The sequence below is a fragment of the Coturnix japonica genome, chromosome 8, assembly GCF_001577835.2.
Source record: "Coturnix japonica isolate 7356 chromosome 8, Coturnix japonica 2.1, whole genome shotgun sequence".
Classification (NCBI taxonomy): Eukaryota; Metazoa; Chordata; class Aves; order Galliformes; family Phasianidae; genus Coturnix; species Coturnix japonica.
The window spans coordinates 8,785,727-8,813,493 of NC_029523.1; the positions used below are offsets into that span (position 1 = coordinate 8,785,727).

The window sequence follows — 27,767 nt, forward strand, 5'->3', positions numbered from 1 at the left end:
TGATTAGAGAAGCTGCAGCAATTGATGCCCTTTGGTGGCCTGTGTCTTCTCTGCACATGTTAGATGGGCTCTCCTTCATGTCAGTGGGTTATGTCCTATTAGGAACTAATAAGACTATGACCACCAGGAATCCAGGCTCCCTGTCAGGAATGATGGCTCTCCATGTGTGTTGCTTTGATATGTGGCTGAAAAAGTGTCTGCCAGGCTCGACCTCATCTCTGTTTTGGCATTTTATTCTCTCTTCATAGCCTCTTGTATCACAAAAAATACATCATCCCCTGCCTTTCCACCCACAGTGGAGGGCCAGATGCTCTATTTCATTTTTTAAAAGGAGGTTATAAATACATTCTTGGAAGATTTTGCACATTTGGCTAGCAGAGTTTCATTTGGCTCTGCATCTTTCACTATCAATTGTTTGCCTTTTTTGGTCTGTTTGAGTCTTTCTTGCAAAATGACAGTGCTGGATGATTCCAGCACCTGGGGCGACCTCCCACTTTATTTGATTCATCTGTTGCTCAGTCCCTCTGTATTCCAATTATCACTTCAAATCTGCCTCCCTGTACTTCTCTCTAGCCACCTACTGCATCCACTTTTGCTTTTCAAATCCTTTTCTGGAACCCGTGATCCTCATCCCATTCCACCTCTTGCACTTCCACACCACAGTAGGGAAGCTTTCTTATTCAGGAAAGCACTGGAGCGTTTGATTTTACCACAAGGGTTTTTTTGAACCAGAGCCTCTATTTAATCCACTTAGTTTTGTTATTGATGAGCTCCACTGCCCAGAGGCTCAAGTCAGCAAAGCTTTTATGCATGTTTAGCTGATTCTGGTGGATTGCTTAGAGTTAAGCACATGCTTAGATGTTTCTCTGAATTGGAGCCAAGATGTTTTTCTTCCACAGCAACACAGCAGTAGAACTGTGAAACAGTTTATCATGCACAGCAAATCTTAAAAGGCCAGTGGCATCACAAACCAGTTTCACAAATAGAAAACCAGTATCACTGCTCAGTTCTGTGTTCTGCGTGTGAGAACAGGATATCATGCTAAAAAATAAGCCATTTGAGCTGGCCACAAAGCACAAATGTAGCACCATATGTGAATAGATCTTGGTCAGTAGACTTCATATTTCTGTTCTTAGTTAGAAGCATTTATGTTAAATATCTTTCTGAAATGGTATTATCTAAGTTAATATATTTAATAAGAATTGAGAATTTTGATTGATTATGAGATAGAACATGAACATATACATTGATTTTCCTTTGGTACTGCTCTAAAGTTAAATCCCCAGATAAGAGAGACGATCAGTGCTGACTCTGAATAATAACCTGACACGAAGGACCACCTTATCTGCAAAGTGGAAAGATTTATTTAATGTAGGAATTCCACATCTACATACAACTGCTTTGAATTAAATTCCGATCACTTTGCCAACATGGGTAAAGCCTGCACACTCTGATTGCAGAAAATAAGGCTCTTCAGGGAAACTCTAAAGCATACAATGAAAGCAAAGCAGAAGTGCCAACTGTGGCACTGTTATAGAAGTCCTCAGTTAACTGAAATATTCTTCAGCCCTTGTTGCACAGCCTGGAAAAATATACCTACGCACTTTGTCAGTGCTAAGCATCTCAGTAACTTCAGCAAAACACAGAGAAATTCATATGTTCTTCAAGATATTTCCATGACCAAAATCTTCATGTCTAAAATAGATTACAGAGATTACAGTAATCAGATCACATTTGAGCTGGTGTCTTAGAAATGTTATGGCTTGCAGTGCTTTGTGAACTGATTCCCTTACTCCACAACTGTTCTCTATTATTCTTCAATTCCTGTTGTATTGACTTACTGCCCAATTTCCTATAAAACTAATTGCATTTCAACACTATTAAAAGAACTTTGGAAATAATACTTTAGACTTTCTAAAATGTCTCCCAAAATGATCTGCAGTCACTGCACAGGTAGCTTGGGAAGGCTTTTCTGTCATTAGGGTCTAACATAACTACCTTAATAGGAGAGACAATGAAAGAAATAACTAACAAATAGAAACAGAAGTAGAAACAAGCAATTACACCTGAAGTAGGTATGCTAGCTTGGACTGCAGTGTGACCCAGCATGCAACATTTCCAACACCCAAGCATAAACGACAGATCAGATTTCTATAGGATGGCACTGATAGGTCTGCAGCAGGGATTATTTATGGTTCCTCATCCACAATGAAAAAGTCAGGAGCTGCCCTTTGTATTTCATCTCTCTCTCACTTTGCTGAAGACAGGTGAGAATGGGATCTGGCATGTGGTGGGGTTGCAGGAACAGCTCAGCCTCAGATGCAGCTGGTAGCTGTGTGGATTTGTCGCCTTTGGGTTCAAGGCTGTCCAAGCCATCAATAGAGAGAGAGGTTTTGTGTCAGCTGAGACCTCTAGTTGCTGGGTTTACCCCTAGCCCTCACATGTGATTTAACAGGGGGACTTCATAAGGACAATTTGACATAGCCAATTACTTTGATTCTCTAGATACCTACATTTAGATGTTTGAAACCTCCCCATAGCTCACACTTTGTTTCTGTCTCTGCTGTTTAAAAGTTGTCTTATCTGACCTCTTGAGTTGATAGAAAATAGTCATTGAGATTATTATTTTTTTCATTAATATCACCTATCACTCATGGGAATGAGTTTGGAAAATGGTGGTTGAAGTCATATCAGCCAGCATTCACTGAGGTGAATGTGATTTGCCATTTTAATTCCACTTCTCTAGATTGAGTGCAAAATTCCACTCTGAAGAAGGAGATTATAAAGATTACATAACGTACGTAACATAGAAAAATAATACTGATGCTAAAGAGAACATGCAGAAATAATTTCTATGAGGCTTTGCTATTCCGAATAAAATGATGTGATAAAATACAAGAAAAGAAACATGGCCAAAAGCAACTGAGCATTACATTTTGTGGAGCCTCAGTCCATCACCACTGCAGGATGCATGACAACGATACACCACTTATTCCTTACCAAAAATTATCTTTACTCAGCAGAACATCTGTTGTGCACAAAACTCACATTAATGCTCATGGAAGAGCCATGTATTTTGGCCTCCTAAGGCTGAGGCCCTTTTGTCACTCTCAACAATTTAGTGACATTATTAGGATATTTCATGCACTTGCTGGTGGCATTATGCCAGCATTACACTGATGTAACTCTTTACACACTGACCATTTTGATGCAGACTGATTTGCTGCAGAAAAAGCAGTGTGTTGTAAAATGAATTTATGGCATAGTGAGAACTCTTCATTTATATCACATACAGACTACCTTTGTGGGCATGTAAGTCCCAGATTCCAGCTATTGATCATTTAGCTGTCTATGTAATTTATTCCACTTTTAAAGAGAGACAACATGGGTTGAGTGGGATAGATTCCCATAATAACCTAATACATATTTTCTCATGTAGACAGGCCTTCAGGCAGACAGACTGGATGTGGAACAACAAATGTGAAACCCTGCGGGTGGATTTCATCTAGAATACAAAGCTACCAGGTCTTCTTTCATAGGAAAACAAACAAAACATAGAAACAAAAAACTTATCTTAGGAACAACTACTTGTCATTCTAACATTCCTAGAAACCGATACCAAGGCCAGTTAGACTTGTAGCAAAGCCTGTACTTGGCTTGAGATTGGGTAATTTGTTTTTCATTCAGTACTCAAGTCATGTATGCTAGAGAGTTTGCTAGAGAGTACATCCACGAAAAGTTGTACTGAGCAATTACAATTTCCCATTCAAGACCCCCAAGAACTATTTTATATTCTTTGCCAAATTATCAAAGCAGAAATAATAGAAAGTAGGTAGTTATTAGAATGTTCACCAGATATCTAATCTGCCCCCATCTCAAAGCAGAATGAGTTCAATTAAACTTTTGATGTCATATACAAAATAGGAACAAGTCATAGGAAGATGAAATCCCATGCAGGTTATCCCCCTGCCACTGTCTTTCTGCACCAAGTAGTTGCGCAACTGCAGAGCACAAAAATTGCTGTTTCAATGACCAATGTTATTAAAAACAGCAAGAATCTGGCTGCTTTGATTATTCTCTTGTTAAACATATATGAAAAGAAATCCAAATCAGAAAGCGGTATAGTGCAAAGGTCAAACTGTCTTTCTTCCACTAGATATTGCATGGAATATTAAACAATGGAAAATTTGATAATTTATGCTCACGACAAAGGTTGTAACAAAAATGAGAAACTGAAGCAACTAATTCTTCATATGGGAAACAGTAAAATTATAATTCATTGTAATTGCTGCCTTTAGATTATAATTTTCTGGTTCCCTTGGGTCCCACAGCAGGATAAATGGATGAAGGATGTAGAAGGACTTTAAAGAAATTTATATCAGTGGGAGAAATTAACTCATAAATAGTTATGGAATATATCATAAGTTCTTCAGCAGAGCTGCTATAACCAAAGCAGAAAGTCTTATCTAGTTAGTCAGATTTTTTTATACTTGGTCTTTTCAATTAAAAATTCAATAAATATATAAAAGGAAACATTTTCAGTAAACAAACTTGCAAGGTGCTGATGGAAAAAAATACGCCAACACTTCTTGCATCCTATCAGTTTTACTCTCCAATTTTACATAGCTTTGATCTCATCTTTATCTGAAACAAGGGAACAGAAATTGTCACCAGCCCACCATTAGGATGCACAGCATGTCATGTGAAGCCTGGCTTCCTGCCAGCACATATCAGGAACACTGCCCTGTCGACGTCCAGCTGAGACAGCACAGAAAGCTTATGTGTTCTGCCCTTTCTCTTCAAAATGTAGCTCGCAGTGATGGCAGGAGAGACCACAGAGCCAGGCAGGTTTTTGAACTTGCTATTAGGGTAGAATTTTGGCACTTGTGCACACATAAATCACACTTGGTCTGCAATCGGTGGCTGTAGACGAAGGAAAGGGAGTGAAAAGAAGTGAGTGGCACAACACCTTTGAATTCCTGACAGTGCAAAGTAACACCATTTTTCAACTTCAGCCTTTCTATCGTCTTCCCCACACTGAAAAATAAAGACTATTTGGCGAAGCTGCTTTGGTTGTTGAAGTCAATTTCCCAAGAACAATCTTCAGTTCTGAAGCCAAATGAATCATCACTCACCTCAGTGAGCATCCTTTTCACTCGTAGGCAAGATTGTTGTCTTTCCAAGCAGAATCCCCAAGAAATTCAGAGTAGACACTATGAAATTCAAAGTCTCGCTATGGGGGCAGAACTCACAAGTGCTCTGCCATGAAATTCTGCTTTGCTGCTTGCAGGGGGTCTGGTTTCATCAGAAGGCAGTGGGAAAGATGCTCTTGTTTTATTCATACACAGAGCAGGACGATTCACTAACATTTTTAGCAAAAAAAAAAAAAAAAGAAGGAGAGAGAGAGAGATTTTAGTGAAAATCAATGCAATTTCTCATTTATTACCAAAGCATGTTAATTAGGTATGTGTTCACTCCTGGAGAACAACATGAAAGTCATTTGGCATGAAAGGGCTGCAATCTCTAGGTAAAGCCATGCAAAGTCAGAACAAAGATGAGAGTGCTCAGAAGCATACTCTCCCAGAAGTCTCCTAATGCTTTGGACGTTTCTGTCTTCTCCACTTTTACCAAAATAGATTCATGAAAAAAAGAGAGAGTAGGTTTGCTTTGGGTACCATCAGTGTCTGAGCAGGATGGCTGCCCTCAGGAAAGAATGGAGCATTAAATACGTATATTGAAATGAGAGAGAGCAGCACCCAGCTTCTTCACTTTCTAATAAATAAAGTCAGATTTTCAGTTAAGAGTCTACATAACACATTTCTGTTCTTCCACCCAAAATGTTCCTAAGGACATCCATTCTGTCCTTAACATCTATGAAATGAAATATTTGAGCTTCTCCTGCAGTATGCTCTAATACCAGTTTACCAGCTACTCAGCCAGCAGAAAGGAGAAAGGCATCCTTATGCACTAGGTGGTCCGAAGCCTTCCTGTTCCATGTCTCCTTTTCATTGCAGCCCACCACAGACTGTCTGACAGACAGACACCTATTACAACAGCCAGTGCAGCTGATGAAAACAAAGCTATCCAGAAGCACTGGAGAGCTTGAGAGAATGTATAAAAGCATTCTTTTTGCTGAGCAAAGAGAATGATGATTGTTCTTGGGAGGGTAGATTTCTGGATTAAAAATGTGTTTTTCTCTCTCATGCTTGAGCTAGCAGGGAAAATGGAAAAAGAATCATTAAGCTCCATCTTTACTGGGTTTTTTTTGGTGTATGGGGGAGCTTCACTGACAATTGTTGATCATGCTTTGCTGAAACTGTGTTTTTTTTAGCATATCTGTCTAATAAGCCTGAGTAGTTTACATCATCTGTTTTTTGTGTGTGCACATTGGATAAAATCACACTTTACACAGTTTCAAACTACTCTACAAAACCAAACGCATCTTTCTGTACTTTTTCTTTATTGTGTAGCAACTCAGTGTAGGGTATAGCCAGCTGCCTTGGTGACTTAAAACCAGGTGGTTCTCCCTGACTCCATCCTGTTACTCCATGGCACAGCTGGGCTGAGCAGACCTCCATCGAATCGCAACATCACAGAATTTCCTGAGCTGGAGGGGGTCTACAAGCTTGGAGTCCAACTCCCATCCCCACACAAGACCACCAAAAACCCAAAGCCCATGTCTGATAGCAGTGACCCAATGCTCCATGATGGCTCAGAGCCATGACCACTGCCCTGGCAGCCTGGCCTGTGCTTTACCACCCCCTGGTGCAGACACTTTTTCTAATGCACACTGCCATGTGGCTCCATGTTATAGTTCAATGTAATTTTCTCTCTGTCTTCAAGAAGCTACAGAGCTTGGTTCCTTCCTGGTATAAATCACTGCAGTGAACCATAATTTACCTCAAGTCCAACTGAACAATATTGTTTATTCCACGATATGATTTCACTTTAAAGACGTACACATTTAATAATGAGTATCATAGCATTAAAAAGGCCATGAAAGTAAATTCATGCTCTTTTCTAAAATGTTGTGGCATGTTTATCACTGTCAAAACATTGCATCATTATGGTTGGTTCTTAACCTGCAGTGTTGTCTCTTCCCCAGCATGAGTGTTACCTGATAAGCTGTAGGCAAAAACCATTTATTTATTTTTATGTGTAGAGAAGATGGTTTGTATTCAGATGTGGTCTTCTAGACACTTCATCTCCCAGGCTAAATATTTGCACCAAGAAAAAAGGATGGAACCAATATACAAGACTATACACCTTCCTAAAAAATCATCCCAATTAGGTCATTATTTACAGCTACTTATAGGCAGATTGGAGTTATTTTCTGTAATACGTTACAGAGAAAAGAAGTTCTTTTTCATGTTTCAATTTGCACTGATATAAAGATACATCTTTGTTTTAAAAAAAAACCCACAACCTTATTTTCCTACTTCAAACAAATCCTTTTATCTAAGGGTGAGCCCAGGTTGTTACTTGAGATTGTTTGCATAAAATCTCATTAGCCTATTGATTCTACTTCTAACACCTAAGGTAATACTTCATTACCATGCAAATAAAGACAGACATTTTACTTGTAGCTTAATACGGGACTGATTGTTCTCTTTTACATAGTCCAACAACAAAGCACTGTTAATGAAAGTCATCAATAATTGTTCAACAGGTGGAAAAGATTAGAGTCAAACAGAACCTTTTTTTTTTTACCAGCAGGAACCTCCCTTTCCTATCTAAAATACAAATTCTGTTGATTACCACCCTTCAGGAACTGCATGACTCAAAGTTTCATCTTTTTTCTCCCCCATGCAGATATTCTGCTCAGCAGAGCAAGATATTCTAAAATTCACAAAGTGAAATCCTGACCCTTCACTGAAGACAGTGAGACAGTCAGCTCCTGCTTGCTCCTCAAAATCCCAGCTCTGTCTTTTGGTCTGGGTATGGCTCTGTATACTGCTTTTGCTTCTGATTTAGACGTTTTTGGTGTGGAAGGTCACTTCTTTAATGCAGCACACAATCTGTGAAAAAAAATTACATTGCCTGAGTACTCACAAAGTCTAATGATTTCGTCTATAAAAATAATAGCCAAATAGGCTGTTACAGAGATTTCAAGCCTTTACAAATAAAATTACCATGTGATTTGGGATGGACAGTATGTCCAGAGAAATGAGAAGAGGCTGAGGTTTTGGACAACCTGCTACAAATCTTATTTTATATAGGAAGTCTTCAGATACTCAGGGATAATGCCTTTAACAATGTTATCTATTTACTCCTTCTATTTATTTACTCTTTTTACACTATCTGGTAAATGCTAAGGAGAGAACAAAGCTATAACAGACCATTGCTTCTCTTCTGAGAGAAGACAGATAGACAGGGAGAGAGCTGCAAAATAGGGATGTTTTAACTGCTTAAAATTACGTGTTTGTGAAGCTAAACTGTTAAATGGTGACTGGTTTAAACAGCACAGACCTTCACAGGGAACTACCACTGATCTCATCCTATAAAAAGGTATTTCTTTTCCAAAGCTATATTAAACTTAAGCATAACTGCCCTCCAGGAGGTAATAAAAATGTCACTGTGGCACCCCTTGGGACACATATTGTGAGTGCACAAGCTGAAAAGGAGAACAGATGAGGGCAAAAGTATCCTTTCAGATCTCATGAGCAAAGGTGTTCCTGCAAGCAGGCTTGCCAAGGGTAAACCAGCTTGTCTTCAGAAAGCCCTCAACACAGATCCTGCAGGTAGTAGGAAAGAAACCAGGCAAGGCAGAAAATAATTCCCTGAAGGACACTGGAATGGCAGTAAAATACAGCTGGGTTCATGGGAGAAAAAATGTCTGGAGAGGAAACCCTGAACAAAGAGTGTAAACTGCTAGATCTGCTCAAAAGCTAATTTTATTGCTTTCTCTTTGAGCTGAATAGACACAGGAAAACAAGATTAATAGGGATGGACACTGTTAATGAGATAAAATGTGAGTAAAGCCTTGCTGAAGTCTAAAATCTCTTCAATTCTCCATCTACGTAAGGAAACAAAGGTAGCTGGCAACAACAACAAAAAATAATAATAATAATAATAAATAAATTGGACCCACAATGCTAAGCTTACATGTGAATTCAGGTCATGTAGAAGCAGAGGTACATGGAAAACCAAAATAGATGGGCCACAAACATCCTAGAAGTACCTTCGGGCAAGTTTTCAGTATCCTGTACAAATGCATAAAATAACAGAATCACTCATGTTGGAAAAAACCTTAAAGATCATCAAGTCCAACCACAAACTGACCATACTACACTAACTAACATGCTCAACCATGTCCCTGAGTACCACATCCAAATTGTTTTTAAACACATCCAGGGATGGTGACACAACCACCTCTCTGCGGAGCCTATTCCATCATTAAACAACCCTTTCTGTAAATAAGTTTTTCCTGATATCCAACCTAAACCTACCATGGTGTAACTTGAGGCCACTTCCCCTTGTCCTGACACCCATCACCAGTGAGAAGAGACCAACCCCACTCTCACTGTAAGCTGTAAATCCAGTCTATCCAAATCCCTCTGTAGCACCTTTCTCCCCTGAGGCAGATCAACATTCCCTCCCAGCTTGGTGTCATCTGTAAACTTACTGAGGGTGCACTCAATCCCCTCATCAAAATTATCAATGAAGATGTTAAACAGAAGCGGCCCCAGCACTGAACCCTGGGGACGCTGCTCGTGACTGGCTGCCAACTGGATTCAACTCCATTGATCACAACTGTTTGGGTCCAGCCATCCAGCCAGTGTTTCACCCAGCAGAGCATATGCCCATCCAAATTGTGGACAACCAGCTTCTCCACGAGGATGCTGTGTGTGACAGTGTCAAAGGCCTTTCTGAAGTCCAGGCAGACCACATCGACAGCCTTCTCCTCATCCACTAAGTGGGTCACCTTGTCATAGAATGAAATCAGGTTTGTCAGACAGGATCTACCATTTGTAAACCTATGCTGACCTAGGGCCTGATCCCCTGGTTGACATTTAATTGGTGCATGATGGCTCCCAACACTATCCGTTCCATAAGCACTCCTGGCACTGAGATGAGACTCATAGGTCTGTAGCTACCAGGATTGTCTTTCAGGCCCTTTTGTAGATGGGCGTCACATCTGCCTGTCTCTAGTCTGTCAGGACATCCCCAGTTTGCCAGGACTGCCAAAGGATGATGGAAAGTGGATTGGCAACCACATCCACTAACTCTCTCAGCACAATGAGGGGCAATCCATCTGGCCCCATGGACTTGTGAGTGTCCAGCTTTCAGAGCAGGTCCAAAACCATCTCATCATGGATTATGCAGGGCCTATTCTGTTCTCCATCCCCATCTTCCAGTGCAAGGGGCTGTGTGCCCAGGGAGCAACTAGTCTTACTATTAAAGACTGAGGCAAAGAAGGCATTAAGTACCTCAGCCTTATCCTGATCCTGGGTCACCATGCTCCCCTCTACGTCCAACAAGGGATGGAGATTCTCTTGCTGTTGATGTATTTATAGAAATATTTATTATTGTCCTTTACCTTAATGTCCAGGCTCACTTCTAGCTGGGCTTTGGCCTTCCATTCTCCCTGTACAGCTTCACTATGTATTTGTAATCCTCATAAGTTACTTGCCCCTTCTTCCAAAGACCATAAACTTTCCTTTTATTCCTGAGGTCCAGCCAAAGTTCCCTGTTCAGCCAGACCTGTCTCCTTCCCCATCAACTTGCCTTCTGTCACCTGGGGATCGGCAGCTCCTGCACCTTTAAAATTACTACCTTAAATTATTCCTGGGCTCCCATCACAGAATCACAGAATCACAGAATTGTAGGGGTTGGAAAGGACCTCTAGAGATCATCGAGTCCAACCCCCCTGCCAAAGCAGGCTCCCTACACCATGTCACACAGGTAGGCGTCCAGGCGGGTCTTAAATATCTCCAGAGAAGGAGACTCCACCACCTCCCTGGGCAGGGATGCCCTCCCATGCCCTTCCAGTACTACCTCCCAAGGGAACTTTTCAACCATGGTCCTAAAGAGGTTAAGGTCTGCCCTCCAGAAGTCCAAGGTGGGAGTTCTGTCTCCTCTCCATGATTCAACAAGTATCAAGAAATCTGGCATTTCATGATCACTATGCCCCAGACAGCCTCCAGCCTTTACATCCCGCCCCCCACAAGACCTCTGTTAACAAACAGCAGGTCCTGGATTTTGCTTCCCCTCCTTGGCTCCCTCACCAGCTGTGTCAGGAAGTTATCTCCCATGCACTCTAGGAACCTCCAGGACTGTTTCACTTCTGCTGTATTATAAATCCAGTGGATGTCTGGGAAGCTGAAGTCCCCCACCAGAACAAGAGGGTGAGAGCAAGAGATCTCATGCAACTCTATATAAGGTATTTCATCCACTTCATCATCCTGGTTGTGTGGCCTGTAGCAGACTCCCATGATAATGTCAGTCTTATTGGCCTTCTCTTTTAGTCTTACCCACGAGCTCTCAACCCACCACCATCATTAATTTCCATACATTCGCATTCTTACTTAACATAGAGGGCTACACCACCAGCTTCCCTTCCTTGTGTATCTCGTTTGAAAAGTCTTTTCATTTTACATGCACAAAGCAGCAGACTGCAGCATTACCAGCATGGCAAATATGGTTGTAAGAGATAGTAAGAGGGACCTTTTTTTTAGCAGAAAGCTAACTGGGAAAAGAAGAATTTAAAAAATGGAAGAAGAAAAACAGAAAAAAGAAAAAAGCACTCTAGCTGGCTTTTTTTTTTTTTGTGAAGTTAATGGCAACCACACCTCCTGTGGAAGCACACAGTATCTGGATATTAATTTCTCTTGTAAAAGCATGTTCAAAATAGAAAACATCAAACAACTGGACAAATCAAAAAGAGAAAACAAATTTGGACTCATACTTAAAAGTATATCCACTGTATTTTTTTTGTTGGTGTGTTTTTTGTTGTTTTGGGTTTTTTTTCTAACAGTTGCAATATGTTGTTCATTATATCTACTTCTTATTAGCCCTGAAAATATAATCTAAGGTAAAGCAAGATGCAGGCACTTATTGTATTTGTTGGTGCTGCCTCTATCCCATCTAGTTCTTCAACAATCTCCTGCAGCTCAGCAGAAATTCTGGTAATTACCTGATGAGCTTCTTCTTTAATTAAGGATACGAGATACATGGTATTTTGGGATTAAGTTTATGAAAAGAAAAAAAGAAAAAAAAAGAAAGAAAAAAAAAAAGAAAAGAAAAAAGGAAATTTCAATTACAAGTACATACAGTATATAATGAGTTGAGCTCAATTTCTGTAGCAATTGCTAGCTGAAAGCCAAGGCTTTATTATAATTCAGGTTGATTACTATTGTTGATTTCTTTTTCATTACGTTTTCCAAAAGAGACAGTTTCTATTTAGAAGCAGTAGCAAAAGCTAAGAACTGATTATCAAGAAGTAAAGCAAAGGGGAAGGATTGAATCCATAAAATAACAAAAAAGTTAGGTCTTTTGAGCAGAATCTCCTGCTTGAAAGTAAAGGATTTTACTGTGCAGGCAAATGGTGCTTAATTGGCTAGAAATAACAAGCAAAAGGGTAAAAAAGAAATATGAAAGAAAGGCTGTTCTGCGCAGTTAAAAGTAAACCCAATCAATTGTGTAAGTATTTATAAAATACTGGTATTATACAGCTCAAGCAAAACCTGCTAATGAATGCCACTGACTACAAATGCCTAGTTCAGCCATTAGCATTCCAGTCACAGCCACCACTACTTCCACTTACACAGTCAGAAAACAGAGAAAGCATTAAAAAAATCCACATTAGTAATGCATGTATCACATTTACTAATCACCAAAATTCATAAGGATTTAAGGATTCATATGCCTTGCAATATCAAATATTGTCTGCAAGGTTTTAATATGCTTGAAGACCCTCACTGTCCTTTGCCTTGCAAATTTTATAGGCAGGATTATGTTCTTCTGTTGGGATTGTTTTGCACAAAAAAACTATACTGACTGCAAGAAAAAATACTGGATGATTAACACCGATCGGAGATGAGCAATAACATCAGTAGTGCAAAATCAGTATGTGATTCCTATGTAAGAAAGGAAATAATTGTTGTGTTCCTTTTATTATTGACTGGCTGCAGCTTATGTATTCAATCTGTCAGACAATACATCTGATTGACAGACATCACAGCACATGTACCAATCTCTTTAGCAGAAGAGATACTAATGCTTTTATCATTAAGAAGTCCTGTCCCCAAAACATTCAAACATAAATCTGCTCTGCTACCAATTCAAGCAGGTGTTGATCTCAGCTAGCCTTCTCCATACTCACCTCTTTGATGCACATTAGCAAACAAAAAAATTAGCAAGCAGATGAAAAATTCAGTTCCAGAGGTTACTGCAAAAGGTGAGGAGGTTTTTGTTGTTTTAATTTGCTTTCTATCTTTTTCAGAGCAGTTACATATGTATTTTTATTTGATTGGTCAAAATCCAACACATATTTTTGAATATTGTTAGCACAGGGTCACAGAATCCCAGAACTGCAGGTGTTGGAAGGGACCTCAAGAGGTCATTTAGTCCAACCTCCTTGCTAATGCAGGTTCTTATTGTAAGTCACATTTACATGCCCAGGTGGGTCTTGAATATTTCCACAGAAGACTCCATCACCTCTCTGGACAGCCTGTTCCAGTGCTCTGTCACTCTGATTGTAATGAAGTTTGCCTGAATGTTTGTATGGAACTTTCTGTGCTCAAGGTTTAGGCCATTACTCCTTGTCCTATCACTACACACCACTGAGAAGAGCTTGGCCTTATCCTTTTGCCTTCCACCTCCCTTTAGATATCAACATTAATCAAATCCTCTCTCAGTCTTCTCTTCTTACGGCTGAATAGACCCAGGTTACTTGGCCTTTCCTCACACAGGAGATGCTCCAGGCCCTTCATCATCTTTGTGGCCCTCCACTGGACTCCTTCTAGGAGATCCATGTCTATTTTGAACAGGGGAGCCAAGAACTGGACACAGCATTCTAAATTTGGCCTCACCAGGACAGAGCAGACTGGGAGGATCACCTCCCTCAACCTACTGGCCGAGCTCTTTTTAATGCACTGCAGGATACCATCGGCCTACCTGGCCAACAGGGCACACTGTTGGCTCATGGGCCAACCTTTTGTCCACCAGAACACCCAGGCCCTTCTCCACAGAGCTCCTCTCCAGCAGGTCAGCCCCCAGGCTGTACTGATCTATGTGGTTATTCTTCCCCAGGTACAGGACTCTACACTTGCTCTTGTTAAACATCATCTGGTTCCTCCCTGCCCAGCACTCCAGTCTGCTCAGTCTTTTTGAATGATAGCTCAGCCTCTTTCTGATGGGAAGAAAGGAAAAAGAAGCCCACAGATTCTGATAGCTGAAGGTAGTTCCTTGTCCTTGTAAGTGTTACAGTTCTCCCTCGATGCAACTACTTGCATGGTAATCTTAGTTGTTTCTTTTACATGTCACCTTTGAAGCTATTAGGCTAAACTGAACCACTACAAATTGTGAGACAATTTGCATTCCTGTTTAAAAAAATCTATAGTCTGAGTAAATCACCCTCTCAGTTAAACTAAAATATAAGACAACAGTAAAGAGCAAAACTTATCTGTTGACAGCAGTGATAGACCATCTTTGCTTAAAACACATTGTTTAATTAAAAACAAATGGAGTTAACATGAATTAAACCTACCAGCGCAAGTACAATCAACAGTCAAGTCAATCTAAGAATGGTCTGACCTTTAAAAGGGAATGTTTTCACTCGTTAAACACATTGCTGACTTTTTGGAAAGAAATAAAGTGGGGGGGAAAAAGGAGAGGAGAGAATGTTAATAGGCTGTTAGAAAAGAATCTAAAGAAATGTAATCTTACATTCTGTGTTTCAGAGTTAAGGCAAAGTCCTATATTTTTAATGAATATTTTGTGTATGCTTTTACTTGTCTTTTCTCTAGGTGAAGAAAAAACAAGAAGAGCTTAACAACAATGCAGGTGAAGTACTATTATCCGCAGGGATGGCATAGCTGCTAAGAAAAAAAGAAAAGTGAGAAACATTAATAAGAAAATTAGATCCAACCAAGCTAGAAAGTCTCACTTTCCTGTGTAAAATGGGATTGTTCCTGCTCTGGACTCTCGGAGGCATTTAGTGATACCAATGATGGAGAAAGTTAGGAAGGTTCAACTAGAAAGTAATTTTCCACACTGCAAGGCAGCGTCAGAAGAATTAGCAAATGAAATTCACTCCTCTGCACCAACACCTACCAACAACTCGGAGCTGAGCTGCAGGGTTGGGGGTACAGTAGGTGAGCATTCCTGGAGCAGAGTGAGCAAAGGTGTCCTACAGACTAGCTCTGACTCCCCACAGACACCATCACCTGATGAAGCAGAGCGACAAGTGTTAGTCCACTCTGGATGTACAGGCATGCTTTATTTCTGCTATTTTATTTTGTTTTGTGGAAGAGAAAGTAGTGTCCCTATAAGGCATTTTTCCTATACTTATTTCACTCCCCAAGCTCTTTTTTTATTTAAATCTCTCTTTCTCCCCATGACCTGCTGAGGAGTGGGGATTGAGAGGGTAGGTCAGTGGGCACCTTGCCACACCACATGCTGTTTACCCTCAATAATTCCAAAATGCCTGGAAGAAGGATATTTCCCTCCTTTCTATGAACTGCTAATAAAAGAGCCAAACAGAGCCACGGTCCTGCCCATTTGGGAACTCTTGATAGGACTGAGACATAAGTCTTTTAGAATCTTCCCATGCAGTGAATACAATTATAATATTGATCTCTGCAGAAAAGTTATCTTTTGTTTTAGAACTGTCTTGACTGCTTTTCCCTCTCACTATTAGAAAGCTATTCCCGAACCTCATTTCCTCTATCTGTTAGCAAGCTTCCAAAGTCCAGCTTGAATTTATGAGTAGACTGTTTGAAACCATTCTTTCTTATGCTAACATTTTCCTATAACTTTCTCCATTTATTACATTTTTCTCTCAAGTACTTATAAAGAGAAAGTATATCACCTGTCAACCTTAATTTCACAAGGTATCATCATATAAAATAGATCTCTATTTCTTTGGTCAATCTAATCACTTTAGAAAAATATGAGGTATTCTGCAAGATAAATGTTGGAGAGTTGGGATTTAATGTGAGTAACAGGGCTTTTAGTTAGAGAGCCTCGAGGCAGGAGGCGTTTTTTGTCCTCTCTCTGCCTTCTTAAAGTGACATCTCCACATGATGCTTTAATGAGCCCAAAATATGCAGCAGCACTGTACATGTCACCTACAAATAAAATAAACCGGGAGATGTCCTCACTAACCCCTGAATTTTCATGAGGCTGATGCGTATAATTCTTTCATCATAGTTTCAATAGCTTCTGCCCCTACTTTTTACTTTTTTTTTCCACTCTTCCTACATTTGAACTTGCTCTCAAATATATTTGAGCATGGGCAAACAGTGTCATCCAGCTCTCTTGAAGAAGCTCTGCTCTCCAGAGTACCCTTGCTACCTTTAACAAGTTCATCTTAGTTGCAGACTGAAAGTAATTTTTCCCAGAAAGTACATGAGCTACCCCAAGTGCAGCAGCCAAAACATGGGTGTATGTGCATCTTTCCTTTCTCCATTAAAGAACAACTCAAGATGGTTTTCCAAGGAATACAAAAGGCTGCAAGAGTCATACAGACTAGTAATTCATTTTCTCTAAAATATTAACATAATTGTCAGCAACATGGACAGTGAGACTGAATGCACTCTCAGCAAGTTTACAGACAACACCAGGCTGTGTGGTGTGGTAGACATGCTGAAGGGAAATGGTTGCCATCCAGAGAAAACTAGACAGGCACAAGATGGGTCTTCTAAATTCTCCCTGATGCCAGGAGCTAGAATTCATCCGCTGTCTTGCCAAGTGTAAACTAAGTAAAAGCAACAGTGTTTGCTGTGATCTGAGATGTGCTACTTTCCCTTCCATCTTTCTTTTTTCAGGCATGTTTTATATGTTTCAGAGAAATAAAACTGAGGAAGAAAGCAGAATAACTTACTCAACCAGAGGGATTCAGATCCCCCTTGATTTTAACACAACAACAGTAGCTTTCACTGCCTGTAAAAAGAAAACCGGGGAGCTCAGCACTCTACAATGGCCAAGTTTAAGCTTCTGTTGATTCTTGCAGATTCTTTGAAGAGAACACATGAAAACAAGCAACTACACTGAGTCAGGACAAGGAGACAGAGATTGAACAGAAACTACCAAAAGGAATAAATAAGCACCAAATACTCCTGTGTGGAGTCAGAGTTGAAATAAGGAGTTTAAAAGAAGCACTTGCTGCTGACAGTTTCAACAAATCTGACAGGACAGCTCTTCTGAACCTGGGGCTCAGGTGGACTTTGGGGAACCAGGAGGAAAGTCCAGGCTCCTAAAACCAGGCTGCCTACCTCCACCTTGCTGCTTTGAAAATGTTTTGAAGTGCTTACTTCACTGAGGTGCTTGGCTCTGAACTGCTACTTCAACAAGCATCTCCCACAGCTTTGGGAGAGCTTCTGCCCTTTGCGAGTATTCCTGTGGTTAGCAGTGGTGCTCGTTAACCTTCTCTCTGCCAGGAGAGGAGGAAAACAAACATCTGGGTGTGTTGGTCAGCACAGTTGTCTTGTTTGGCAGATATCCAGCAAGATGGGAGAGGAGATCTCACACAGTGAGAGCTGAGGAAGATCATCCTTTGAATTGAATACAGGCCTGTTTTGCAAAGTCAGATGTACACTGGGATTCCCTCTACAGACCAGCAGCCTGCTGTCTCCCACAACTGTCTCATAACAATGAAGATGGCATGTGATTTACTGGTATTGCTATTTTTGCCCTAAGCACTGATAAAAAGTTAGCCAGGAAATAGTATCAGTAAAGGAAACAGAAATAAAATACTATGGGTATTTTTATTATCATCACTGCCCTTATTTCAAAGGAAGTCAGAAGAGAGATCTTCCACAAAACACTGGTTTTCTTAAAGACCTACTGATATCACATCAGAACTATATCAAATATCCACCACTATGAGACTACAAAGAAAGTAACGGGTATAAGGAAATTGTGGACGCTTCAGTTTTATCATTATAACCTTCTCATCAGGTAGGAAGGAAATGCTTGGTTTTCTGGTCATTGCTCTCACAGAGCTAATACAGCAAACACTTGCCGGAACACTCAATGTCTATGGTATTACTGGGACAAAAAGTGCTTTCAGGATGGTCTTGTATATAGTGTGGGGTAACATATTTCCCTTTGGCAAGTTTGAAGTCTACTAAATTGGTGGAAGAATATGTGCCTGACATGTTGTCATTACTAATCTTCACTTTAGTGAGCCAGCTTAGTCTATAGGTAATACACAAGGAGTGGAAACAGAGCACAAATGCTCACGCTTTCCTGCTACTCAGTAACAGAATTAATGAAGTCTTTTACAGGGGCAAAGAAGACAATTGAACAGCAAAATCTTAATTTATTACTCCAAGACGTCTTGAAGCCCTAACACAAACCTTTTCCAAAGAATATCTTACACCAGAGAAAAATAAAGTAGAATTTCAAATAAGATGGGGAAAACACTGAGTTTAAAGCCTATTTAATGCATTGGTAACAGGGTTTTGTGATGGAGTAGCCATAGCAACATAATGTACTAGTGCTGCTGTAAGGAAAACAACACAAAATATCACGTAAGACTGGATAACGGCTGGCACTCTTTCACAGGACTGTGATGTCAGGGGGCTCCGAAGCCACTCACTGAGTATATTCCATTTGAAAACACGTGTCTATCTGAATGCACATGTTAACTTTTAGTATCTTAAATAATAAAAAAATAGTTTGATTGCAAGTATGAATATTCCAAATTAATACATGTAAATGAATTAACATTGAACTTGTCTACATGTACATAGAGTGAGCATTATCTATGTTACATATGAGACAACTACTTAGCAAACTGCTTTTTCTCTGTGAGTAGTAATTTTTATTACTGTAGTTCCCAGATCCATGGTAGGAACCTGCAGCCAAATTAGAAGCTCTCCAAATCATAAATTTATGACTCAGGATATAATTAATATTAGTTCATATCAAATCAATATTAGCTTGCCCAGAATGCAGACATAAACATGCTGAAATAGAGTGATCTGTTGTAGGGATGTATTTTGTAACACTGTGAAGATGTAACCAGGCACAAAACATAGGAATGTGAGCAATGTGACCGTGAAAAGTATAAAGAGATGTGTGCAGCTGCAAACTTTGTTGGGAAAAGGACAAGATATGCACAGGGGGTATTCAAACTGCTAAATAAAAAACAAGGATTACTGGCAAGATGGCCGAAAACAAGATAAGGTGCATCAGCAGCACATTCTCCTTTGCAGGAGGAAAAATATAGCATAAACATATCTGTGTAAGCAAGGAAAAGGGGAGAACAAAGACTGGTTTGGCCTTTTCACTTGAATGAGCTCTCTGGACTGTTGGCCTAAATCTCAGCCACCAGCACTAACAGGCACCAAGGCCACCAGCACAAGAGAGCACTGCCTTCCTGCTCCTTTGTAATCACAGCCAGATTAGAGAATAATTGTGAAGACAGTGGCTTTGTGTGCATAGCACTAACAGTTAATGTTGTGCAAAAAAAATGTTTACTATCCAGGAATATGCTTTTACCGTGCTGTTAATGAACAAATTTAGTAAGATCCTGATTTGTCACTGTTTGAAGCAGCCCATGACTGTAACCCTTTATTGCCTAATTTAAACCTGTGCACAACAAAAGCTGTTGATCTCTTACCAAAACACTGTACTTAGGAAATGTTTTGCACTCAGTCCCTCCCTTCCTCTTTCCTCTTCTCCAAAATGAGGAGTAAAGAATCTTCATTTTCCTACCACTCGTACATCTCATCCATTTTTATTTGAACTGTTCCTTACAAAGTGTGTGCTAGCCACAGTTCTTTTGAGTTGAATATGCAAAATCATCATGCTGAAGTAGCAACCCGGTGTAATTTCAATATGCCACTGAAATTAGAGTTAATAGACAGTAGGAGTCCTTCTGAGGCAGCTTAGAAACTCCATCTAAGAAATGACAATGGGATATTATCATATCTTGGTAAAGATAAAAGCTGGGCTCATGCTGTGGCCATCATAAAATCTTTCTCTCTTTTGGTTTCTGATGTTATTCCACACATTTCTAAAGAAATTTTCTAACAGTTCTTCATCTCTCAGTTTCCTCTTGGTTCCCTCTCCAACTTTTATTTGTCTAAATTTTATCACAGAGGGACATGAATGACATTTCTAGCTGAGTAGCAATCTTTCTGGATATGTGCTGCCAGATAAATGAGCACATAAATGTGCTCTCTGAGGCTGCTGAAAATCCAGGTGAATTCCTCATGGGCAATTTGCACATGCATCACAGAGTGACATGTTGGAGGTGCATCTAAAGCAATATTTAAGAGTAAGAAAGGAGCTGGTAGACCACCTGCAGAAACAGCAGCAAGAAATCTAAATGCCAGTGCCTGCAGTTTGTTGAGGAAACTTTAGATTAAAACAGTTGTAATAAAATGATGTTCTTTACTTTAAGACTAAATAAAACATCATACTAAGACTTACAAAATCAGCTGAAGAATGTAGGTGTATATATAGGTTTCTATCAGTGGAAAAGTTATTTCTGTATTTGGTAGTATGGTCTGAAAACCTGTAGTAGAGTGACATCAGCTTGTGCAGGAATGAGCATCTAGATGCACACTCATGGTCTGGAAAATTGCCCATGAAAGGGACACTACTGGCAAACAGTATGTAAACACCATCATAGACAAAAAGGGGTATCATGTTTGAAAGCCACCACGTTTCTCACAGCAACATTCTGACATCCTTTACAATGACATTTATTTGACCATAGTGCCATACTCTCCAGTTCTGTCTGTATAACTTGGTAGGAAACATTTTTCCCATGCAAGCAAGAGAAGGGTCAAATCAACTACTGCATATGAAGTTATATTCATAATTGTAGCATTTTTGAAGGAGCTGGATATCTGGGAACTTGTCAAAGAGAAACCTGCCTGACAAAAGCAGGTGATTTGTATAGTGAAAATTGTCACCTGTTTAATTGTAATTATGGTTCACTAAAGAGAGTCTGCAAAGTCAAACCACTGTCCAGTGGGGTAAACTGGAGTTATTAAAACACATTTATTGCCTATTTATACTGACAAAGAATCTGACTCCAGCACTAGCTGTCAAAAAAATAAAATAAAAGCAGAGGTAGTGGAATGATGTAATTTCACAAAAAGCAGTTCATTAATAGTGATGTGCTGAGAGTGAAATATCTAATTATCCAGTGCTGTAGTTATCTCCTCACTCACAGAGGTCAAAGTGTGAAAGGGGAGAGGCACATCCAGCACAGTGAGATGTTCCCTGAGCCCTCATCAATGTGGAATGTTATCAGCTGCCTCCAGCAGACAACATTTTAGTTTGCTGTGAAGGTTCTGCTCTGTAAAAAACCCTGAAATGTTAACTGGAGGTTTCTGCAACAAAAATATGTAAAGGCAGAAATATTTTAGAGCAAGGGAAAAACAGAAAGAGCTTCAGCTGCTTGAGAACAAGTTAGGATAACATGAAACCCAAGGTACCCCAGACCTCTGAGGTGAGGAAACTCTAACTCAGATCACCTCTCCTGTGTCCAGACTCTGATACACTGAATCTTAAGTGCTCTTTCTCTTCCTATATTTCCCGGGGGGAAAGAATTATGATTGAGTGCTAAAACATTCACAAGAACCCAGGATTACTTTAACTGGTAAAGACCTTGTCAATTTTTTAACTATAGCAACATTTCTAAAATTCTGATATTTTATTGAGATTTGAGGGACAGAACTTGTTGTTTTGATTTTATTTTTTTTTTGGGTGGGGGGGGGGAGGGTGTTGTTGTTTTTTAATTAAACAAGCAGACAATGTGCCCTTATTCTGTAATTTCTGCCTATGGCTTTGTATTACAATTGCTTCTTACAGTTCTCTCCAATTTGCCTGTGAACTCAAAGCTGACTTTCCTTCATTACTAACAAAGTGAACTTGAGCAGTGGGAAGCCAGTAAATCTCTTACAGCAGTGACGCTTTATGTACCTTAAGTACTGCAAGATTAAAAATGTAGTTTTATCACAGTATGATACCAATGTTAATAACTAGTCCAGAGAAAAAATTCAAGAATTCAAAGCTTTCAATAGTCTGTAATTGAAAGTAACCTGGTTGCAGATGGATTCTAGCATTGAAACTGCTCGGATCTTAGCCAGTATTTCATGTAATCACCAAACCTGTGTAGGGCAGTGAAGCCTCCCATCCCTCAGCTGTGCGTTATCAGCACCGACACGCTAAACTTGGCTTTCGCGTTTGCCAGTGAAGCTACATGCAAGTAACAGCCTGACACCGTCTAATTACAAAGAAGGTCAGGCATGCAGAAAGAATCACTCACGGCACTTAGTGAAAGCAGAGCGAGCACTAAAATTCTAGAGTTCCAGCCCTCTAACCTTAGATTTTACCTAGAGGTACATCATCAATTGTCATATTAGTAAGCAATTCTTTTTCTTTTCAGCTCCTTTATTGTTTCTCCTTTCCAATACCTTTTTGTTAAAGACAATAATTTCATAAATGTTAATTGTTTTTTCATTTTAAATCTTGACTGAAATCAAGAGCTAATAACTACACCATGTTATGGATTGCCTGTCCCTCACAAGCACAGAAATGGATGCTGCGTATTGCACAACAGAGCTGGCCTGCAGCTGAAATACTTGCATGCCTAATGCAATGTGATAAGAGGAACAGGAGCAAGGGAGACCTTGAAGAACCATACAGGAGGGCAAAGGGCCACCTGGCCCATGTGTACCCACAGCCAGGGAAGCATGAGGAGGAAATACAGCCCTGTGTGTAAGCATGAAACTGCAGCACCAGCAGAACAGGGGCAGGCTGGAATACTGTGAGAAGTCGAGCAACTCATCAGTGAAAGGGTGATGAGTAAGGAAAGGAGTTCTGTCTCCACCACACTGTACAACATCCATCAATGGTATTGTTGCATCTCTTTTTAAGAAGCTGCTGTTACTAAATTCAGTACAAAAGACAACATCTGAAATGATTTCCACAAAAACAATACTTTGGTTTCTGTCCTCTAATTCCATTAAATTGTAGCCACTTTCAGTGATGGGGACTTCAAGTTAATTTTTTTGTTTTCTTTTGCTTAATTCCCTAACAGGTTACATCTGGAAAACAAGCTGTGCTCCGCATGCCTTGTGCACTGTGCTCAGCGGCGTGCAATGCAGCATGCAATGCAGTCCTCTGCTCACACTATTGTTCCAAAAACACTCTCAGCCTGGCACATGTTTCTTCCTCAGACTTTTCTGGAACTCATACTGCTATTACATCTTTTGTTTCTTCCTCACTCTCTAGTCCTTGTGCTATAGGAGAAGTGCATCTACTTCTGCGTTGAAAGATTAACTAAAACAACTGGGAGCCTAAACACTGTTATTTCACAGCTGCAACAATCTGGAAGCTGTTGACTCTTTAAAAAGTCTCCTGTTGCAAACTATCACCATTTTTACTTTGTAAATCATAGATGCATGTAAGCCCATGTAAATGTCTCTCTGCACTCTTCACTCCCCATGTTTTGTCTGGTATTCCATTGCATTTGGGCAGAGAAGATAAGTTTCATAGTTTCGTGTGGGTTGGAAGGGACCTTAGAGATCATCGAGTCCAGCTCCCGGGATTCGAGCCTCTGTGTAGCAGAGTGGCACTTCTACCATTTGCGCCATAGGGGGGATTCGAACTACGGGCCCCAGTGTTGCAAGGCGGCGTCTTTAACCACTGCGCCACCGGGGCACTGTGTCTGTGTTCTTGTTGCACATCAGTTTACAGTGGAACAGGGTGCAGACAAGAGGGCTTCAGCACAGAGGGGAAAAGCATTTCAATCCACCCTCATACACTGTGATGAAATGGGATTGTTATAATGCAAAATAAACTAAGACAAATTCCAGTATTTCTGGTGAAAAAAGCCTAAGGGCATCATTCAAAAATTTTTCAGAGATCCACAGTAATAAGAAATAAAAATAAAAGTCAACTTATGCACACAATTATACGTTTTTTTAAATTCTGTAAAATTGCTTAAATGAAGTGGGCAAAAAAAGTCCTAAAGTGGAATTACAGGAATATTACCATTCAGCTATAATTTGAATAAAAAGTCTCTCTGTTTTCATTTTACAACTTCTAAACACACCTTCAAACCAAACTACTACACTACATGCCATTTCTAGCTGTATGTGTTTATGTTTTATAGTTACCTTATCCCAAGGCATTACCAGAGATATAAAAAAAGCACTACTTTCAATTTCAAAACTGTCTAAGAATTTATGCTCATTTTCTGTTAGAAGCGTTTGACTTGGTCTATGAAAAGCCAGATGGAAAAATTTCAATCCTTTATGAGCAGGAAAATATCTTTCTGAGTAGTTTTAGACCATGAGATAGATAAGATTCAAATACCTCTTCCATACAGAAGGAACTGACTTGCAGGTGCACGTGCAGTTCTAATGAACTGTTTTACATGCAGCCTGCAGCAGCCTCACCCTTAGGGCAGCTTGGGTTAGGAGAAATGAGCTGTCCTGGCCAGGAGAATCCTTTCCTGCATGAACATCTCTTAGGAAGCTCTCTAAGTTCTCAGCTTTTGTCAGCTTCCACAGGAGTGCTCTGCCCTCAGCCTCTGGCAGACTCCTCCCCAAAGTCACATTTTCTTTTCCAATGGTTAAGATCTCTTCTATTGTCCATTTGCAACAAGAATTCCCATCAGGGATCATGAGAAAAGGTAAACGTGTTCCAGACAAAATATTTCCTCTTTAGTAACGCTGATGATTGTATAAATACTGAATGCAGTTTCTGTACATTCAACAACAACAACAACAAAGAAAAACTGATGTGAAACCTTAGAAACATTTTCATGTATATTTACTACTGTACCTTACATTTATGGATCAACATCTTTTCAAAGTAGGTAAAGAAATAACAGCCATGGTCACTCCTGCCAAAAGAAAGTGAGAAGGATGGTGAAAAGCTCTTGCCTGCTGGTCTAAAAGGGAAAGAATTTAGTCAGCATGGCAGAAACACACAGATTTGTATAAAAGTGTGGGTACAGGATATGAACTTGAATTTAGGTCAAGTTTAGCAGTTAGCTCTTTTGCTAAATCCATAGCACGCCTGCTGTTAGTGAAGGTCAGGAGTCTGGAAAAGTTGCAAGGTATTGTCACAAAACAGTTCATTCCATGTTATTTGCCCATTTTACAGCCTTAAAAGTTAAAAGAATTCAAAGCTATTTTACTTCCCTTTGCTCTTTCCTTTCACAAGTGAAACAATTAATTAAAGCTTTGAGCGAGTGGAAGTAAGAAAGAACAAAATCTCTTCTGACCATCAATAAAACAGAGTCATACTGCCAAAATGTTCAAAAATGGATCCTAATTCCTTATTCTAGTTTGTCTGTGACCAAGTTCAGGGGTTAGCTACCTGCTGAGAGTGACAGGCCAGGAGTGCCTGGAACTGTCCATATAAAGCCTATTCTCCCTCTTTTTAGATGAAAGTACAGTGACCAAATCAAAGAAGCTGCTATTTAGCAAGCACTGTGATATTATATACATACATATATATATATATATATATATATATATATATATATATATATATATACACACACACATATATATAATAAAATTAAACAACAACAACGACAACAACAAAAAAAAACAGCTGGATTTTCTATATTTTCCCTACAAAAGAAATAGACTATCAAAATTAAACATCAGTCTTATAAAAAAAAATATTTAAAAATCCATCCCAGCTGCAAGGAGTTTTCTCTCTCAACTCAGCCTTGCATGGAAAAAAATAAAACAACACATCCCAATCTCAACACATCCTTAAAAACTTAGCCCCTGCCAGACTCAGCTGTGCCAGTGAGGTTACCACCTTTTGCTCTCCCCATCACAACATCATGCAGGTGGAGAACAATATCTTCAACACAGAGACTTCTCACGATGGAGAGCTGCACTACAGATGCCACATTGAGAACAAGGTCAAAAAGTCACCTCCTCCTGTTTAAGCCATTAACTTGAAAATCAACATCAAAATCAAATGACGTATGGCACAATTTGTGATAGTCTACAGGTATGGAAGGTACTGCCCATGCAGTCAGGAAGAAGGACTGCCCCCAAAAATGCTGGTAGGTGAAAGAATCTGGAAAAGTATTTGTAGATGATCTGCCTTTTTGTTTGCTTGTTTTTGTAAGCACTTAGATTCTACCCTACATTCTGATCATCTAAAAGACTGGGGAGAGAAATAAGGAACTTCACTGCAAAGGGGGAGAGTATTTTTCTAAGATTATTCTTTAAATTGCTTTACTTTTAATGCACTGGGCTGAAATTAAAAAGCCAAATGTATGGTTCGAGAAGTATTTCATGAGCTTGAGTGATCTGCTCTTTCACAGGTATAGCTCAGCTATTTGGAGAGGGGAGATGAAAAACCGCTGAAGTGAAAAAGTTATTCCGACACTTTCTTCACTTGTTTTTGACAGTAGAATTCTTAGAGGACACAGGAAAAACTCAAATCCACACCTAAAGCCAAGGGCAAAGTGAGATACCCATGGGCTATAGCATTTTCACAAGGAATCCTCCTTTGTTAGAAAGTGCAGCCCTTCCTCTCCCTTTCCTTGGGCACAACACTCAACACACATATTCCCACCTCACTGATTTTGCACACTCAAATATTATGGCATAAATATGCTGACAAAGGAAACAAGGAAATAACCCCACCACTGAATGGCCTGGAGAAATATAGTTACTTTACCCGCAGAAATAATTCATTTGGATTTCTTTATTAATAAACTAGAAACCCTCATGTTTTCATTACCTGTTTTCTGTTGCTGTCATTGCCTGGCCAAACTTTCATGGCTATCACCAACAAAACACATCTGCCAACTTTTAATCATAGACAGTTAACTGACAAAATTCAAGACTTTTGAGACTAAATCTAATATAAAATAAATTGAAGTAAATTTCCAAATATGTTTGGGCAAAGTTACTGTTTGTCTCTTTATCCTACTTACATGTTTCTGGCATTTTCTGTGCTGTTTCAATTACTGTTTTATGAGACGAGAAGGCAGCCATCGTTTAAAGGTTACCATGCAAGTGTATTTTCATTTATCCAGTTGAACTTTGAAGGATACCACAAAGCTGCTAATAATCCATTTATAGAAGCTGAATGTTGTCTGTAAAAATTAAATTGTTTGCAGTCACTATGTCATAAAGTAAATATAAATATTCATTATTTAAAATGTACGTCTCTTCACAGCGTATTTACATCACTGCAAATTTTATGTTTTCCCTACTCAGCTTTGCCTAACCAGTGCTGTAGATACATCAGCACCATCTTTTGGTCAAACTGTATCCAGGCCTACATTTATATCTTTTTATTATAAAATGTCTTACAATTAGGGTTTTTCTATGGGGAAGGAGTAGGAGTCTGCATACAAATTCATGTTGCTGCCACAAGCATTTAGCAAGAGTTAGGGAAAACTTTGGTAGCAAAGTTCCGTATTATCTCCCCAAATGGAAAATTTAACCTGGGCCACGAAACAAGGACTGACATATGAGCAGCTATTCACCATACCTCCATCTCTGATATTTCCACAGAGATCATCTTTTGAACAGGGAAAAGAGACAAAATGAATGGTGAAGCTGCTCTCTGTGGCACTGACCATC

General features: G+C 39.6%; 1 long non-coding RNA gene across 3 annotated transcripts in view; it reads right to left on the bottom strand.

The window, feature by feature from the left end:
- LOC107317316 overlaps positions 1 to 25,039 on the bottom strand; it is a 35,083-nt gene extending 10,044 nt beyond the window's left edge. Inside the window, exons 1-4 of one of the 3 annotated variants that reach the window (XR_004308211.1) lie at positions 24,982 to 25,039; positions 7,867 to 8,018; positions 5,136 to 5,362; positions 1,289 to 4,923 (exon numbers count right to left, since the gene is read on the bottom strand). This is a non-coding gene — a long non-coding RNA (uncharacterized LOC107317316). Of the gene's footprint in view, positions 1 to 1,288; positions 4,924 to 5,135; positions 5,363 to 7,866; positions 8,019 to 9,105; positions 9,205 to 24,981 lie in introns of those variants that run through there. The other 2 variants (XR_001556819.2, XR_004308212.1) reach the window with 2 other exon arrangements.
- Between the last annotated feature and the right edge of the window lie 2,728 nt (positions 25,040 to 27,767).